This window comes from Ailuropoda melanoleuca, chromosome 14 (genome assembly GCF_002007445.2).
Source record: "Ailuropoda melanoleuca isolate Jingjing chromosome 14, ASM200744v2, whole genome shotgun sequence".
Classification (NCBI taxonomy): domain Eukaryota; kingdom Metazoa; phylum Chordata; class Mammalia; order Carnivora; family Ursidae; genus Ailuropoda; species Ailuropoda melanoleuca.
In genome coordinates, this window is record NC_048231.1 from 12605187 (window position 1) to 12620795 (window position 15609).

The 15609-nt window shown below is 40.9% G+C and overlaps 1 protein-coding gene across 8 annotated transcripts in view; it reads left to right on the plus strand.

Moving 5' to 3' along the window:
• The window catches only part of LOC117795977 (signal-induced proliferation-associated 1-like protein 1), a 242094-nt gene that overhangs the window by 108113 nt on the left and 118372 nt on the right, over positions 1 to 15609 (plus strand). The window contains exon 5 of one of the 8 annotated variants that reach the window (XM_034642448.1): positions 9816 to 9874. The exons of the other annotated variants lie outside the window; for them this stretch is intronic. The gene's annotated coding sequence lies outside the window, so the exon portion shown is untranslated. The remainder of the gene's footprint in view (positions 1 to 9815; positions 9875 to 15609) is intronic. 8 annotated transcript variants of the gene reach the window in all.

Below are 15609 nucleotides of genomic sequence, written 5' to 3' on the forward strand. Positions count from 1 at the left end.
TTTTTTTTTTTTTTTTTTTTTTGGTGTGAGTTGGTGTCCCATTCTCCTTTCCATGTGGCTGCATAGTTGTGCCAAAACCATTATAGAGTAATTATTTTTTCTGCACGGATTTTAAATGTCACATTTTATCTTATAGCAAGCTCTCCAAAGTATTTTTAGAATTTTTATTTTATCTTTTGATTTGATGGTCTATTGATGAACCAATTTCATGCTTTTAAAATTATTATATATTTATAACAAGTTTTGGCAAGTATTAAGCCTTGGTCTCCTTTATTACTCTTCTTTTTTGTAATTATTCTCATTTTTGTTCATTTATTTTTCCATATGAACTTAACACTTAGATTCTGAATTTCCAAAAAAATGTCCTGTAAATCTTAGTGGGATTATGGTACATTTCCATATTAATTTAGATTTTTTGTTAAAGCATTGATCTTCTGGGAATTTGTTTTATATGGCTCAAATATTTCTCATCTTTTTTTTTAAATATTTAATTTTAAAGAGATTTATCACTGATAATATAAAGGGCAGTCATTCATAATCTTACCTCTTATCCCAATAAAGTTTATTGTTTCCATGGCTCACCTTCCATTTCCCCTCCACTTTTGGTGATGCAGAGTTATGTTTTTGGGTCTTTATTTTATTACTTTATATTCTGTTACTGGCACAGTGCCATGCATCCAGTAGGTAAATGTTTAAGAAACTCACCCATACTACGGTGGGACCCTCACTAGAAAGTGGCTTGGTCGTATCTATGCAGATTTAGCATGTGTGCAGGCATGTGCTATAGCCCTGCAGGTGCATTACTCGGCAGCTTCCCTAATGACAGCATGTGCGTCCCACTGGTGAGGCGTGGACTCCAAGGGCAATGGCAGGGGCTCCTTTCTGTAGCACCCCCTATCACGCTCATTATCTCCTTTTCTTTCAGCCATTAAATTCTGTTGAAGATGTGAAATCTTGCAGAACGGGTTCATAGCCCACGCTGAGCACTTTTAATTTGATTCTCTCCCTTACTTTTTAGTTAAAAAAAAAAAAATCTCTTCAACATAGTAATCCTTTAGAGAAACATGTCAGAATCAGTGAATATTTTTTTTTCTCTCAAACTGCTTAAATTATCACCTATATCTTCCCTCAATTTTGATCATTTTTCCTTTCCTTGTTGAGAATTACCGTGTATGACTTTAATATCATTTAAGCCCATCACCCGTCGTGAGCCACGGTTCCTGATTGCAGTGCCCTTGGTGAGTGTGTTGGGACAGAAATAGTCTCAGTTCCCCGTGAGAGGTTTTGCTCCTCCCGTTCCCACTCCTGCTCCTTCGGCATAAGGAATCCTATTCTCGAAGATAAGGGGTCTCCACCCACTTCAGCACCCCTTTATCTGCTCTTCATTCCTTTTGGGAGTGCAGCCTCTTTGTCCCCCGTCCTTGATCTCAGATCTATACGCCCATATCTTTGAAATCTTTATTTCTATGCCAGAGGATTCCTTCATTCAGCAAACATTTATGCACAGTGTGGTGGGGGGAACATGATTGCTTCAGTACCCAGTAGACCTGAACCAAGATTGCATCAGAAAACAGGAAATTGTTTTGTGCAGAGTCCTAGGCAAATAGCCCCTTCATTGTCTCAGCAGCACGTTGAAGGGAGAAAGGAGAGAACCATCTGGTAGCCTGGGAATTAAGGGCAGGGAGATAGAATGGGAGTGTTTAAGGCACACTGGATGGGTGCCCGGGGCTTGGGTCACGCTCCCACGTGTTTCTGTCTGCAGCATGCCTGCCTCCCTTTTGGACCAGTTGGAAAGCCGTGGGCTGGTTACTATGGGAATTGATGGGTGCTGCTGGCAGTGAGAGAAGGAAAGTTCTTGGAACTGATACAAAAATCCTAGGAGAGCAGGGTTTTCCCCCTCTAGCTTCCCTGTTCACTGTTCTTGGATTGGATGAACGAACTTGATTTTAGCTTGGGGAGAGCATTTCCAATAGCTTACCTCTGGCATCCTTTGAAGGGTTGCGGGGGGTGGGGGTCCTCTCTCAGGCAGACTTCGCAGAGGACAGGGCAATACAAAGGATCGCTAGTTTGCCCGACGACGAATTTCTGTTTTCGCAGTTGGCTCCGCACGCTTCAGTGAGCTCGGAATGAAATTCAAACTTCTGTTTCTTTTTACAGTGTCAGGGAATGTGCCACAGACAAGGAGAGGGGAAGTCAATATTTAATTCCAGAATCACGACCTTCCCCTCTTCTTCACTGCCAGTACCCCTCACCAAAGGTGGGGGAGTGCTGGGGGCGCATTCAGTGTTTGTTACCCGTTTGCTGATTCTGAAATGTCAGAGATAGGAAAGAGATGTTTTAATGAAGTGATACCCACATTGGAAAATAACGAGTTCAAAATATATTTTATAAGTCAACTTTCATTAATTTGATTAATCAGTAATTTAAAAAAGCTCTACCATTGTGTGTGCTAGTTTATTTTTATAACTACTCATGAATATGGAATGTAAAGCATTAATTTGTTTTTCTAAGAAAAGTATTTGGCTTGAGGAGAGAAGAACATTAAAGTATCATGAACATTTTAAAGTTCAAAAGGACAGAGTTTTTCCTCCCTGACATTTTTGTTTTGGTTCACTGTTTTCTGTTGTTTCAGATTCTTTTACCATGAATGAAAACCTTATTCAGGGAAAAACTTTTCTTTTGATTTTGAGAGATTTCATTGAATTCCTCCTGTAGGTGTAAGAGTGCTGTCTAGATCTATTCAGAACTTGACTTTGGGGTCTTAGAGGTGTTGGATCACTTGGCAGAGCAATCCTGCGATGTTGAATTACCTTGTGATTTGGATGTAGTTCTAGAAGCTTTAACACTCCTTTTTAATTCATTTAGTTCCCTTTCTGTGGCAGGGAGGAGGGGCTGGAAAGGAAGGCCAGTCACATACAGGCCTTGTTCTCCTTGAGCTTCAGATCAGGGAGGTACGATGATAAAGGAAAAAAAAAAAAGTACAGGGAAGGGTGTTGTGCGTTGTATTAGAGATGAATTGATGAACTGTGGTGGTGGTGGCTCCAAGGTTACGAGGCCTTCCTGGAGGTGGCCGCTGTCGAGTGCTGGCACAGCCCCATGTTAGTATTTCAATAAGTCACAAGTATTACTATTTGAATTGGATCTGAAAGAATAAGCCTCATCTCAACAGGTGTTTTCCTTTGTTTCTTAGCCTCACAATCTCTCAGTGTCCCGATTTCTTATGGATGTGCTTCGTTTTTTACCTATGTGAAGCCCTTCTGCATACCTAAAAATACTTCTTTCTAGTGTATGTATTTTTCAGAGTGCCAGACAGTCTGGATGTGGGCTATCAATGTGCCAGTGGATGGATGAGACAGGTAATACTGTGACAGAGGGGAGCATTGCATACGGTGGGAGCCCAGAGGGAGGAGGGCCGCTAGCCCTGAGGACGGGGTGTGGGGGTGCCGGGGCCCTAGGCATGGGCGTCCAGGCTGTGCAGTGGCTTCCTGACACTTGTCATTCCGCCATGAAATAGTTGGAGATCCTCCAGTTGACCAGGGAGAAAGCTGAGGCTTGTGGTGGGTCAGTTCCTTTTCCAGGGTTCGTCCCTCTGCAGTTGTTAGCGTTGAGATTTGAACCCATGGCAGCTGTGTTGCCCAGAAACCCGAAACCTTGCACAGTCGTTATTGTAACCCCTGTGTTATTCAGATTGAGGCTAGCAAGGCAAGTCTCTGTTCATGGCCTAACTTGCCTGCAGCAGAGTCGAGATTTCAATGATTTTTTTCCCCCAAAGCACATACCTTTCCATGTAGAGAGCCTACTGTATGAAGTTCAGCAGAAGAGGCACTAACAGAGGCTCGGGGAAGAGGCAGCCCTTCAGTTAGGACAATAGGGTGCATGTAATTTGTAATTAATAGAGAGGCACTTTATCAGTGGGCACTGAATGCAGACAGAATGTGTGAGAGAAGGTGTGGAAAAAAGTAAAGTGAAGAGCGTGTTCAGGTATGAGAGGATAGTTCACAGTTTGCCTGAAGTGATGGCTGGTGGAGTGGGATGGGGGAAATGAGTTGGAAAATCAGCTCGAAACTCACTGGTCTAGGACTTGGACTGCCTAGTTAAGGAATTTGGACCCTTTTTATCTAGTTACTAGAAATCCTTGATGGTTTTGGGCAGGTGAAGGTGGCTGATAGGATTTCTTTTTCATATTGACTTTGAGGTTTATAACTTTTATTTATATCTTTGAATGAAATTGAAATTGTTTCTAAATTTTTTAAAAGATGGGGTAAAGAAAGTTAAGATTCAGTAGGAAAAAAATAGAAGGTTTACTGTCTAGGGAAGATCATGACACCAAGTTGTTATGTGGACTATAATTCTGATCATATGAATTTTCAGGATCTGGTCAGCTTGGTGAGTTCATGGCTGTGAGATGCGTGGGAACATGGTGTTGGTGTAGATCTATTTGAATAGTGGAATGTCTGTGACTTAATTTGTATATACAGCCGAAAAGTCTGCCACAGATGAAGGTTCTTTATGGGTGCGTTTCAAATCCAAGGTCTTGCAGAGGGACTTTTTCCCATGGTATATAGGCTGGTAAACATTTAGACAGGAGCTCTGTGTGGCCTTTCCTGGGCTGGCTTCCTTTGCCCAGGAGAGAGTCAGCTCCAGCCAGTCCTCCGGTGGGCACTGTCCTTGAATCATTGGCCAGAAGTTCCCAAAGGGTTCTGCTTGAACTTTTAGCTGTCTAGATTCTTTGTAAAAAGACAGCCACTATACTGCTAGTTGGAGAGCATTATAATTTTATCCCTCTTCATAAAAATTTCTCATTTATTGGTATCATTGTAAGGAGAAGATTTGTTGAGTGTAAGTGAGAACTGGTGATGGAGCACATTTTCTCTTGGAGCCCAGAGGTAGTGGTGGCGTGGAAGGGTGCAGTCTATACCACTCCTGTGGTCAGGTGCTGTGCTCGTCTTGTTCGGCGTTGTGTCTCCGAGGCTGAGTGGAGTGCGTGGGACACCCTGAGTCTACACACATGCTTGTTGAGTGACAGGTGTGGGAATTTTGGGTAATTGTTCCTATGGAGTAGCTATTGTAGTTGATGGAAAAACTGGTTACCTTTTTAATTCAAAGTCCCTTCTCCCGGTTCTAGAGGTTTTGTTAGGGACAAAGATTCCTACATACTTTTTGATATGTTGCTTCAGAATGTTAATAACACTTTAAAATTCTTTTAAGATAAAATAGCCAAATAGAACAGGAGTGACTAAAAATATAAAATCCTCTAGGCTAATTTAAAAAAATACGGAATGTGTATTACTGGCATGCTGTCCCATTCTCTTTAGAAAGGGTCACTACTCTAAATTAATAGATCTCCTTTCTAGCCAAGATTTCATTCTACTTGACTCAAAGCCCACAGTATAGGTGCAAGTACAAGGTTTGCCAAAGCATGGAACAGTAATAAGATTTTTTTATCCCTGGCAACTTGGAATTTATTTTTGTAATTCTAGTAATTAATTATGAAAAAATGTTATTTTGTTAACATTTGATGGGAAGTTGAAATGTGTATAAATATTAAATATGACTTGTTTTCTGATATAGTGGTAACAAAATATGAGGAAAAGGTGATTATTTGAAGATTCGATTGTCCTAGTAGAGCCTGTGTTTCTGTGACTCCTAACATTTTCTTTTAGATAATATAGCATCATAACACTGCATGTTGCGCACTGAAGGAATTGTTGGAATATCCTTGGGATGTCATTCATCTGGGAGCCAGTTTATAGTAGTATGTGGAGGGATAAATTTTATCTTTATAGCTCTTGAGTTTAAAAAAATCCTGAGATTTGATTTTTGTATTATAAGAAATTTCACAGTGGTCATTCTGTCTCTGAAAATATTTAGACTTTTATAATTCTGTTTTATAATTTTGCAGCCCAATATTTAGTGTGAAGGAGGTAATTGATGCATTATACATGAGGCCTTAGTGGTATTCTGGGTACTGTCTGCTGTCTTTAATACTTTTAAAGAAGATTTAGTCATTTATTTATTTATTGGAGAGAGAAAGAGAGGAAGAGCGTGAGTGGTGCAAGGGGCAGAGGGAGAGAATCTTCAAGCAGGCTTCCTGCTGAGTGTAGAGCTGGGTGGGGGGCTCCATCCCATGACCCTTGAGATCATGACCTGAGTCAAAATCAGGAGTTGGACGCTTAACCAAGTGAGCCACCCAGGTGCCCCTGTTTTTAATATTCTTTATAAGGACATTATCTTTTAGGCCAATCAGTTATCAGTTTTTGAAAACTTGTCAAGTTTAATCATTGATAAAGAATTTTACCTTTTTATACTTGTTGTAGTTCCTTGTAATCCTTCTGATGGGCTTTTGAATGAGTAAAGAGGAAATTGATTTTCAGACGGAAGCCACATGCCAAATCGACGCCGAGGATGTTGCCAATATTTAATATACTTGAGATGATCTATGCAGCAGAACCCTTGGAAGACCAGCAAATACACTTGCAGGAGCCCTTCCTTGGCACTCTCTGTGAAGACGCGGTGATTTTTCTTGATGGTTACAATCTTGTTATGCTAAGCAGGTTAAGGAGAATAATTTCTTTGTAGAATTTAGATTTTTAAGACCAAACTGAGCTCAAAATATTAAACGGCACGTACATATATCTGTAGTTACAGTTGCAGAAGCCCTCGTCTTAGAGAGGAAGGGGTCAGCAGGGACCACTTCACGCAGTGGTGCCACACCGTCCCCATGATGGCTCCCTCTTGTCCTCCTGCTGCAGAAAATAACTCGCACCAGCACCCCCTCCCCCCAGCCCGTGAGCTCTAGGAGTCCATCTCTTGGCACCTGGCTAGGTGGGAGGGAGAAGAAGAGCCTAGAGTTACAGTTTTTATCTCTTGGGCCCACAGGAGATAAATAACATGTGAACTCCAGACAGTCCTGGACTTGTTTTTCTTTGGTTATCAGTTCCTGTCTGGGCGATCCTATTATAGTCATTAGAACAAAGCAGAACAAGACATTTTTGAAGGTTAGATGTCAGTGGTGTTAACAGAGTTGTGTGTGTGTGTGTGTGTGTGTGTGTGTGTTCGTTCAGATACTCTGAACTGGGGCTCTAGTTTCTGGGTATACTTAGCCAGGTGCATTAGGGACAGAACCAGGCAATTCATGTTTCTGAAAGTGATACTCATGGGCTCCTGTTAAGTGCCCAGAGCCTTTACAAATAGTGGGGAGCTATAGCCTTTCCCAGCCCTATGTGGACACAAAGAATGACTTCATTTACTTCAATGGGACTAGTATAAAATTCTCAATCAAATTCATTCTGAAGTGCGCCATTTAGTACTTCTCCTTGGGGTTATAGGAGCATGTTTTGAAATCAGAGCAACTTCAGAAGACATAAGTTTAAAAAAATTTCCAGTTTCTCCTGATTTATAGTTCTTAGAATAGGGAAATAATATGCCCCAAGCTTCTCAGTGCCTGAGACTATTTCCCGTCTACTGTTCCCAGGTTGGTATTTCTTTGGCTCATCCTGGGAGATCAGGAGATGTGATCCTATTTTTTGCACTTGGTCCATGTACTGTGCTGGACTATGAGAAACAAGGCTGACCTCTTTTCCTCTGGTTCCTGGAGAAGGGTGTTGACATTAGGCATTGTTGAGTCAGGTGCTGGAGGTATGTGCTGCCTACTCCTTGTTCGTGACTCTAGATTTACCCCCACATGCTGTCGAGTTACAGATTTTGTATAATGTGAGGGGGTTGTGAATGATCCCTGTAGCTTTGGGAGATTTTGAAGAAGGTGATGATGTGGTCTTTGCCACTAAAGCCTGGAATGGGGAGCTGCCTACACTTGTTCTGTGCCCATAAGAGCCAGCTCCTAGACACGGAGGCACCTCCACCCCAGGGCCTATTGGTGCCCAGGATTAGAAGGCTGAGCAAGAGCTAGTGGTTGCCAAATTTAAGTATAGAATATTTGTGATGGGAACTTTGAAAATGGGCTCATATTCTACTTGGGGAGAGAAAACTTGTTCATATGAAATAATTATAGATAATGGAAGGCAACTTACAATCTCATTGCTTCATTGACAGTTTTTATTTATCCCAAGGTTAGAAAGAAAGTCCAAGCTGAAAAATATGAGTAGGAACTTTTGACTTCTGATGTCTGAATGCGGGGGCTGAATGCGGGAAGTGGGGGATAGATTAGAGAAACTCTGTTCTTTAGAAAGTGTGGCCTCCTCCATGTTCCCTGATACGTAGAAGATTCTCAGTTGCCTGGCGTTCTGATGAGAGTCTAGGATTAGAATCAAGGTGCGGTTTTCCCCCCTTTGGAGAAAAATTTCTTGATCATTGTCTACCCTCTGTATTAAGGAAGATACGATATCTCGTGTTTTCTTGAGATGAGAGAGGTTTTCAGCCTGAAGCCGAGGCTGANCAGTTTTCCCTATCTCGTGTTTTCTTGAGATGAGAGAGGTTTTCAGCCTGAAGCCGAGGCTGAATCCTATTTATCTACACTGATTACTGTTTCTTTCTTGGGAAATTTGTTTTAAAACCAAATTAGGTTTTAGCCTGGCCGAATCTGTCCTTACTCAGCTGTGAGTGGGAGAGACTGGACAGTCTCTGATTGGTCATACTGGTGGTTAATCAACTAAATGCCTATGTGCTATATGGAGATAATGCATTTGATATTAGTATAATTATCTCTTACTTCAGGGTAAAACCCTGATGAGTGTAAAAATCTCTGACATCTGTTGATGACAGATATTTCTTATCTGAATTTCTATTGCAAAATACATTTTCCCTCCCAGTTATTGTAGTTGTGCCAAACAAAATAAGTAAAATAGATAATCAGGTAACTTACCAGAATTTTAGTTGAAATCAAATAGTTTTCTGTGCCTTTGTGTCTGTTTCAAAGACTTCCTCTTTGTTGAGTAGGTAAGTCATAGATGGCTAATTTTAGATAATTTGGAAAATAGAATGGGACATGAAAAGAAATCCTCATTTGTGTTCTTATATGAATATTTTCCTTAATTAAAATGATTAAAATATTCAAACCATATCTGAAAGTGCGTGTGCCCGTTAACGGGCCGAGCCGGTCCTGCAGATAGCGGCGGGGGGTATATGGAGGAGTTCGCGGGCCCGGGCTCTCCTGTTGGAGTCTGAGCTTCCAAAGCTGAGCNGGGCTCTCCTGTTGGAGTCTGAGCTTCCAAAGCTGAGCACGCGATAGAAATGGCGCCAGAAGCTTTTGTGTCTGTGTGTGCGAAGCTGTAGAAGCCAGAACTGGAAACTTCCCCTCCTGTTAACTTTTACAATCAGTATTGCAGGGAAAGAAACTTTGTCAGACATAATGAAGTAAAGAATAAAGCTCGAAGATCACTTTGTTCCGGTAGTGACAGCCGAAGTAAAATGCAGCTTAGATCTTCGGCACCATGGGGCCTTGCGCTGCCCCCCGCCCCCCCCCCACGAGCCTGTGGTGCTCTGATGTGGTCGGGTTTCTCAGCACTTCGGGATTGCCTTTAAAATTGATGCAAAAAAAAAAAAAAGTGTTGTCAAATACCTCGCTCAAGGCTCTGAATGTTCTGCCATTACAAGGCTCCAGGGATGCTATCTGGTGTTACCAGGTAGTGGAGAGTTTACCATGCTTTTTACATTTTATGTAGCTGTCGTGGGATCTTAAGAAAGCATACTTTTCTTTCTTTCTTTTTTTTTTTTCTTTCGAGTGATATCCAGAATACTCATTTTATGCCCATGGTTCCTTGACTTGCGGCGCATTGTGAAAGTTCTTGTTCTCCAGGGTGTCTAGTAGAGGGGCCCTCTGGTCAGTGACAGAGTATGACACTAGCTTTGCGTTCTAGGGCTGAAGATGCTTTCTTGTGGCCCCCAGGACAGCCCTGGCAGGAGGAGGATGGAGCAGGTAACCTCATCCCGTTTTACACGTGAGGAAGCTGACAGAGCTTGTCTGATGCCCTTTGTGTGTGGCAACCACCATTCTTCTTTCTCTTAGTGCTCTTTCCTTTTTTTCTTGGTTGCCTTTGCATTGATAATAGCAGCACCCACACCGATGATTATAATAAGAATCAGAGCTGCCTTTTATCGACCAGTTGCCACGTGCCAGGCAGTGTTCTGTGTGCGTTTACGTGTATTGACTCTCGCCTCACTCTCAGGGAGTAGGTGTTACCTTCTTTTTAGAGACAAACTGAGGCACAGAGAGGATAAGGAACTTGCCCAAGGTTTGTAACACTTACGTGATAATTATTGCGAATCTCACATGAAAATGTGTGAGATTCTAAGCAGGTTCTAAACTCTCAGTAAATGATAGTAGTTATGATGATTATAGCATGTATTCAGTTATCATTTCTGCTTATACGTCTTCGTGTTCATTAGCCGTTGCGTTCACCGCGGGCAGTGGGTGTCTCTCTTGCTGGCGGCTAGAGCCCCAGGGCTTGGTCCAAACTTGGTGCCTTGCTAATATTCCTGCTGAGTGATCCTTCGAATGTATGGTGTGACTGTGTTCTGGGGTTTAGGATTTGATACCGCTTTTGCTCTCCATCATCTGGTTAATCAAGTCATCGTGCTTAATCTGCACAGATTCGTGATATATTGAACTTGTAGGGGCTAATACTCCAGCCACCCGCTTCCCTGTCCCCCATTGCCCAAAGGGCATGTCCCCCTGGGACTGGTTGTGCTCTGAGGCATTGCCACACTTGAAATGGACTTTGTGCTAACTCTGGCCACTGGAATTCTGTATTTTGGAGAGCTGCTGGACATGTAAAACAAGTATAACATGAATTTTCTAATTGAGATAAAGAGAGCGTTCCAAAATCGGCTGAAAGAAGTGGAATTAGCGGAAGTCAAAATGGTTTTGCATTGGGTTGTTCTGTTTCCTTGAACCGTAGCCAAGAGACTCTTCCTAATAGCCTGCATTTCAAATCCAGTTGTAAAAAAATAAAAGTGACAACACATTGTGGCTCTTTACTCTTTTAGTTTTGTCTCGTTTGATGTTAGAATGGGCGAACAGGCCAGTCCTATCCGTGGGCTGTTTACTCTTTGAGTCAGCCTGTTCCAAAGTAGGAGTGTTTCTGGTGGAGTCAAGACTAAATGACTTTCTCAGTGGTTGAAGCCAAAGGGACACCAAGAAAGCTGCTGCTGTTTTGATCTTCTTGGGTTTGCTAAAGCCGTTTTTAATCGCCATTAATAAGCAAGACACTACCTTGAAGGGAGGAATCAGGAAATTTAGATTCTAATTCTGGTTTCAATTCTGTAACTCAGCGTGGATGTTTTGAGTGGCTGGAAGAGAAAGCTCCACTTTGCTTTTTTTTCCCTTTCCTCTGATGAATGAAGTGACCTTAGTTCTCTTAAGGAAGGGGGTAATTAAGATAATGGTCAAAATTCTCCCTGGTGAGTAACTTACTCCTGTGTTCCTAGGGAGTGGAATTAACCCTTGTGGGTCTCTAGGGTAGAATGAACATTAGACCTGAGGCTACACTTCTGAGAACAGGGAAGTTTCTAGGTCCTTATTTTTGTTCAGATACAGAGTACCTGGAAGTCATGGTGATTTTAATAGCAAACCAGGAAATACTGGTGTATTAATTCCATCTTAGGAACTGCGAATGACTTCATTAGCAGAAAATGGGTGGGTATGTGAAGTCAGGTCCGAAGCACTGGCTGGCTTAGGTTTGAAGGTGAAGTGGAGAGCCTGTCTTTGTGTCTTGGTGGGGGTGCCAGCTCCCTGCTGATCTCCTTTCCTTCCTTGTTCTGCTCTATGTGCTTTGTTGAAAAACCCTGTGTCAGTTGCCAGAAGATTGATGAAAAGTATATGGGAGAAAAATCTTAAAACTGAGAAATTTTTCTTTCGTCAGTTTAATTTGTTTTGTGGACAGGGAAGAAGACATCTGTTGTCTTATTTTTATCAGGGGACCGAATTTCTCTCAGATCTTAAGCTTATTTTTTAATCTTAACAACGATGTGTTCACTGTAAATGATGTAAGCAATAAAAGAAAACTGAAAAAATAAAGTAAAAATCAAAAAATAAAGTAAAAATCACCCCATCCTAAACCTAGCAGTGTATTTTAACATTTTGTTAAATACCCTTATATAACTTTTTTGTACACGTGTAATATTATATATATATATACACACACACACACACACACACACCACTTTTTATTTGGTTTTATATTCATTATATTTCTGTTTGGGGAATTTATGGATTTTTTGATCAGTCCCTTACTGTTGTCAATAGATTTATTTCTCACGGTATCCACATACAGACAGACAGTGTTTTTCCAAGACTGAAATGGTCTAAAATCTGTGAGAAGGGGAGACTATTAACTAAGCAAAACTTCAGAGAAAGTGTTTATTCTGGGTAGCCAGGTTTTTAATGTAAAGTGTAAGCTAATGATTACTAAGATTTCTTAAACAACATTGATGAAAAATTTTCCAGAGTTGTTGTACACTTTTAGCATGTTTAAATGTGTACTTTGGCCCTGGGCATTTATTTCTAGGAATTTGTCTTCCTGAAGTGGAGAACAGGTACAAACATGTGTGCACCATGGCATTCACTGCAACATTGCTTATGAAGGCAGATGTTTGGAAATGGTGTGCAGTCATTTATGGCTGTATTCAGTACTGTCTCCAACAATGCATCCATAAAAATTTACATTCTAGAATATTTGAGAGAAGGGAAAATAGTCATGGTATAATAAGAGAAAAATGCATGTTAGGAGTTGTACAGAATGCCACCTTTATGAAGAAAAAACCCTCTATTCTTCTAAAGATATTTGTGTATTTTTATACTTACATGAAATACAAAGATACATGCACTCATGAGTACCTTGATTTTTTCTTATAAATAAAAATAAAGTGTAACATACATACAGAAAAGCACACTGACTCTAAGCATTTTACCATTGATAAACTTTTGCAAACTCAACACACGTGTGTAACCATTACCTAAATTAAAAATTAGAGTATTAGAAAATTAGGATATTATCAAATTCCAGAACCTCCCTCGTGTTTTCTCCCATTTCATTACCCTTCCCTACCCCAATACAAGGAAAGGTAACCATGGGCTAGGTGTGTCTGATTTTGAACTTTATAAAAATGGAGTAATATGGCAATATACTCCTTAGTCTGGCTTTTGCTCAATATTATATTTGTGGGTATAGCAGCTTCCCTCTCCCCATGTATTGTTCTGACATGTAACTATACTGCAATTTATTTATTTACTACTGAACATCTGTTTTTTTGTTCCTGGTTTGTTGTGTGTGTGTTTTTTTTCCTGTCAGTTTTTGCCATTGCAACTAATATTGTTATGAGGCTCCCTGTATTCGTTTATGGGGCATCTGTGTGTACACTTCTGTTGGGTGTCTGTACCTAGGAGTGGGTCACTGAGGTTGGATATGTGTTTGCTCATTTTTAGTAGATAACACAGAACCTTTTAATGCAGTTGTACCAGTTCGCTGTTGCTAACAGTGTTTGAGAGTTCCCGTGGCTCCACATTTTCACCAACACTTATTTTTAATGTTTACTTTTAGCTCTTCTAGAGGGTATGGACTGGTGTCCATTGTTGTTTAGATTGCATTTTCCTGAGGACTAGTGAGAAATTGCACTTTGAATCTGTTCCCTTCTGAGGAAATCTTACGTTATTAAATCTTGTGCTGATCAACTTCATTTAAACAGTAACAGAACCCGTTACCTTCCTCTGACTTTGAGGGTGTGTCATACTCCAGGTCCTTTAATTGCCAGACCCAACATTGATTCTCCTGCATCATTTAAGTGGGGCAGTCCCGAGTGGATACAACTTGCCATGCATCCAAATTGTCCTGTTTGATGTGACTTTCTATTCTGTATTGAGTGAATGTTTGAAATTGTGAAATATTTCAAGTTACTTATTCATTTCACGTCGTGACTGATTAAAATGTTGGCCAAAGAATTCAGTTAAAGAAATCCAGAAGGAAAACTTTCTGGCTTGAGTGCACTGATTTTCTTTAGACCGGTGTATTAAGAATGACTCATCATATTTTATTCAGAGTAACTTTTAAAAGAATCTCACTCTATAGTAGAAAATTGCAAGTAAATTTAATGCAGGTGGAAAGTGCATTTGAGACTTAAGGCTGGGTCTAATTGTTATGTGGAATATTTGGAGAAGAATGGTAATCCTTCCATCCAGTTCCTAGCTTTTAGTATTAAATTTTTTTGGATTAAGGAGCTAAGAGATCCTTGAGTTATCAAATTACTGGTCTTATAATAGAGAGACTTCATGGTAGGACTTCAGCCCGCCATCTTGAAATAACACTGATATTGAGCAAGTCCTGTGTGGCCAGGCTGGATGCCGGGCATTGTCATCCATGTTTTCTCATTTAACCCTCACCAGTAGTGTGAGACAGAGAATGTTATACCTATTTCATATGTGAGTAAGTTGAGGTCAAAAAAGGCTAATGGAGGCCACATGATGACTGAGGGTGAGTGGAAATTTCCCAACTCTGATTTTATGATTACATGATGGAAAATTATAGTATTTAGGGCCTTTGGTTTAAATTGAACAACTCTGTCAATTCTTTAGATGTCCTGGGGGCACCAGTAATGTATAAAACGGAGTGGTAGTGTTTGAATCTCAGTTGAAGGCCAGGTAGGTATTTTATGGAGAAGGTGGTTCTTCTAGCTTCATGCTTTCTCATACTGTGTCAGGGTTTTCCAGCAATCATCCTGATTAAAGACACATTTTTCAGTAAATAGCACCAGTGGCGGTGGTGAAGTTAGAGAAATTTATGGTCGAGCTTCAATCTTAAAGGAACAAAAGCATGCATTTGTTAACGTTTATTTTGAACCCTGCAGCTGTCTGTCCTAGGTAAATCATATATGAACCTGCTTCCAAGGAACCTGAGTTTTTATGGACGTATAGGAAGGCAACCTTAATACAGGGTAGAAGGAGAAACTGGTAGGAGGGAGGTAGTTGCGGGAGAAGTGCCACAGGAATTCATAGCAAAAGACAACTTTCAGCTGAAGCCTCCCAAGAAATGATCTCTGGAGAAGGTAGTCTTGGAACTACCCTTGAAGGGTAGAGAGAATATGGGTACCTAAAAATTGGTATCCAGTTGGGGGCAAAGCCGCTACAGGGTTTTATCTTTTTATAACTCTGAATAAATATGCTAATTAAATGAGTGCTGTAAATAAAATTTAAGAAATGTACCCTTTCCACAAAAAATGGTATGTGTTGTAAAACCATAATGTTTAGGAGAAGATCAGGCAAAGCCTCTTTGCCTTTTGGCTCTGGCCTCGTCTACTGAGTGTCACCCCCACTCACTACCTTTATCTGCCCTTTTGCTCTGGAGGTTCAGAAATGTGTGCTGCATGAGAGAGGACATCCTGGGCCGTGCCTCTTCACACTTTTCACAGATGCTCTTTCCCTGCAGGGATTGCCCGTTATCACGGGCACAGCCTAGCACACAGTAAGAACTTGGTAGATCCTTTGTGAGTGGAACATGAATGAAGAATTAAAGGAAATAGAACGTTGCACCTTTTTACTAAGTTCATATTTTTATCACGCACTTGCTCAGTTAGTTGTAACCTGCCCAGGTTGTAGTGTAACGGCATCAAGCTGGTTTACAAGCAGGAGGAACTGAGCGTGCAGGTTTGTGACTTTATGTG